This window comes from Colossoma macropomum, unplaced genomic scaffold (genome assembly GCF_904425465.1).
Source record: "Colossoma macropomum unplaced genomic scaffold, Colossoma_macropomum, whole genome shotgun sequence".
NCBI lineage: Eukaryota > Metazoa > Chordata > Actinopteri > Characiformes > Serrasalmidae > Colossoma > Colossoma macropomum.
In genome coordinates, this window is record NW_023494793.1 from 33,868,493 (window position 1) to 33,872,590 (window position 4,098).

The window sequence follows — 4,098 nt, forward strand, 5'->3', positions numbered from 1 at the left end:
GAAATCATTTTTGAGAATGGCACATTAAGACAGAACTGAGAAGAATTTTGAAGTTGATTTGTTTTTGTAGTGTCTTTGTAGTGTGCTGAGAACTGACACGTATCACATGCAGAGACACTGCAATTGAAGATGATGGGACATTATGCACTGTAAAAGAAGAGGAAGATAATGGTCAGTATTTTTAAGGCAGAATGTCGACAACTCATGCTTGTTGCTTCAGTATGACCCACTTTTCATGGCCTTTTCAGAGAGTCCTGGGTGACTGTAAGGGCACTTTTGTCTTTTGTGAGCAGCAGATAACATTGTGCCCTATAATGACACTACTTTGAGCTCTGCTGTATCAGTGCAGCTATACAGTGAGTGTAGACTGTGTACATGTTGCATTTCAGGTCATACATGTTGTATCTATTTCTCATGTTGAATAACCATAATTTAAAAATATCTTCACCTATGGGAACTGTAGTGGGTGCATTTCTCACATTTATTTGAAGTGAGAGTTTGGCCAAAAATCAAGTGTACACAGTCATCAACCTTACTCAAATGTAGTCGATCAGTTAGGACATGTTTAGTTTCCAAAGGTTTTCCTCTTTAGTTTTGCATTGAGGCTTTTGAGGCGATGAGGCTAATGTAGCTAACAACTAATGGAAGCTGTAGACACCTGTTTAGCATGGTGTAAACTGCGTAACTCACTCTTGCAAAATGTGACATAATATTGTGCCTCATTCACCAACCGTTCTTAGGAAAGAAATTCTTAAAACTCGCTTATGCAGTTTTCACAAAGATTCTGACATTCACCAGTGTTTTCTTGGGATCTGGGGTTTGCTCATAGGTAAGTACAGAATCTACACACACTCAAGAGCACAAAGATACAAACAATTCTGTGGTTTAAGAACATGTCACGAATCTGATGTAGACTTTTTCTTAGGACCTTTCTCAAGAACAAATTTAAGAAAAAACTTAGGAAGATATTGGAGAATGAGGCCCATTGTTAGTTTAGTTAGTTTAGTACTGAGCTATGTTGTGCCAGTGCTACTTAAATGCAGTGCAAACTTAAATCCATTATTTGTGCTGATATTGCTGTGCATTAGGCTGTAAGTCAAGTCTTGTTGAAACAATTTTTTTTAACCATGGTAAGGCCTCTGGTTCAACTCTCCTATAGGCCTTACCATGGTTAAAAAATTTTGTTTCAACAAGACTTGAAAGCCTAATGCACAGCAATATGACACAAATAATGGATTTAAGTTGGCACTGCATTTAAGTAGCCCTGAATTTAAGGAGGCACTGCACTTAAGGCAGCACTGAATTTAAGGTGGAACTGCATTTAAGGTAGCACTGAATTTAAGATGGCATTACATTTAAGGTGGCAGGGAATTGAAGGTATCAGTAAATTTAAGGTGGCATTACATTTAAGGTAGCACTCAATTTGAGGTGGCAGTAGATTTAAGGTAGCACTGAATTTAAGGTGGCAGTAAATTTAAAGTGGAAGTGCATTTAGGGTGGCAGGAGATTTAAGGTAGCACTAAATTTAAGGTGGCAGTAAATTAAAGGTTTCAATAAATTTACGGTATCAGTAAACTTAAGGTGGCTGTGAATTAAAGGTGGCAGTAAATTGAAGGCAGCACTGAATTCAAAGTGGCAGTGCACTTAAGGCAGCAACGAATTTAAGGAGGCATTGGATTTAAGGTATCAGTGGCATTAAGGGAACAGTAGCTGGCATTATTAAGCCAACTTAAAGTTCGTTCACGAACTTTCCCTTTCTAGTTACTCTTTAAAATTTGACTTACTAAATTTCCTCCAGAATGAAACTGAAGAAGATTCCTGAGCACCCGTGTCAACGGGCAACACATGGCACAACTGCGATTCAGAACTTAATTCCAGAGTTTATTGTCTGTCCTTTGAAGGAAAGCAATCAATAAGGTGCAAATGAGATAGAGCAACATGTTTTTACCTCCAAAGTACAGAAAAGAGCCAGTGGGAATACTTTGCATTACATACAGACTAAATGTCCACTGAGAGATATGAAATCCCTTTGGATTAATGAATGTAATTCTCCCTTTGTTCTCCCTTAATCCTCCCTCCGCACCTCATGTCTTAGACTAATTCTGAATAATGTGTTTATGTCCCACTGCCACTCTGCTGTATGTCAGTGTATGTGCACAGTGTGATTTCTTCTGATGCAATGCATTCCTATAGACCATAACCAACTTAATTTCTCCTGCTATTCATGAATGCTTGGCTGTCAGATGACATGTTTGAGTAAATACCACAGACTGTAATCTTGACATGTTGCAATCCTAGGAAGTTTGAGTAGAAAAGTAGTTTAAGATAGTATCTTAACAGTATATTGTCTATATCTAGATGTTCGGTTAACATTTGGACAGTACAGTTACAATGCCTGCATGGTGTAATGCTAAAAAAACACTGTGTTTTGACAGTAGATCTAATAAAACTATGGTTAAGAACGTGACTCTTCAGGGCCTGTACCTGTGCATTATGAAATGTCATGTACAGATCCAACTGTGTGTTATTTTTCCTGGGTGCCAGATTTGGCCGAGAAGGCCCGTCGACTGCTGGCATGACAATGCATGAGCCAATTACATTGGCTGAAGGCCCAGGTGCAACAGGAGAATGGGGTATAATGGTGGAAAACAAATCTGTGGACAATACGGAAATATCCGTGCGGAGGCCTTCATAACCACTCAAAAATCGAGCAAAGCACCAAAGAATGACCCCATTTAGGTGGATATGGGTGCAGCAGCAGCAGTATGTCATGCACTGTGTGCCAATGAGGAAGAGACAACACTCATACGTCTTATAGACTTTATTGTGATGCAGCCTACTTTCTTACTGCTTATCAAAAACTATGTCAAGATTACAAACTGTTGACACCCAGGGGTCCTAAATGGTTGACAACTCAACACTGTGAGACTGAAAGGATGTGTAATGAGAAAAGGAACTGAGAAAAGAGTTGCAAATCAAGCAAAGAAGCTGTTGGCATTCCCAGAACAATAGACTGACCAGACCTTAACATTACCAAATTTGGGATTAACTTGGATCGTGAGAAGCAGAAAATGCAACCAACTTCTAAGACTAAACTTTTGAGGTGTGGAAAAAAATCTCTGCAGATTTCTTTGCAAAACTGAAAGCAAGACTCCTGAAAAGAATAAAAGCTTTAATAAGGGTAAAGAGTGGACACAATAAATACTGAATACTTATATACTTAGGTGTTGTGTCTTCTGTGTAATTTTTTGTTAAATATAAGTTTTCTGCTTTTTTACACTGAAAAATGAGTCTCTAAGGCTGTTTTGACTAAAAATTAAATAAATGAAAAGGTGATCTCAGATTTTTTACAGTACATATATACAGTGAATTGCATACATATGCCAACCTCGTTCTCCTCTTTACCATCATCATGTTGTACCACAGGGAGAGAGTTAATGAGTTCAGTTGTTCCCAGGTAACCCTGTTGGCAGGCATTGCTAGGTAATACCTGCACCACTAGCCTAGTCTGTTCTGTTATATAAACATAGATTGCAAACTGCTGTCCTCTTTTTAGATTATATCAAAAACAGTGCAGGTTTTCATTCTGATTTGCATTTGCCCGCACAACTTCAATTTAGTCTGTTGTTGAATGTTACTCGTCGCTGTTATTGCAAAACCAAAATGGTAAATTAATATGATGAGTAAAAAAAAAAGGTACACTGATAATCCAGGATTTCATTTCATGTAATTTCGGACCAGTTCTCTTGGTCCAGAATTCATTTTGATTTGCACTTGAAATAACAAATCACTGAATAACATGTCATTTTAACATATACCAGTGAGCCTAAACATTATGACCACAGATGAAGCTAATAACGCTGAATAACTCGTAACAATGGCACATGTCAAGGTCTGGGATATATTAGATGGTAAGCAAATCTTCAGTACTTGTAGTTGACGTGTTGGATGTGGTACAAATGGGCAGGTGTGAAGACCTGAGTGGCTTTGACAAGGGTCAAATTGTTATGGCCAGACAACTGGGTCAGAGCCCAGTCTGAAACAGCATGGCTTGTGGTGTGTTGGGCAACAGCATGTTGAGCGCCCAAGGCTCATTGT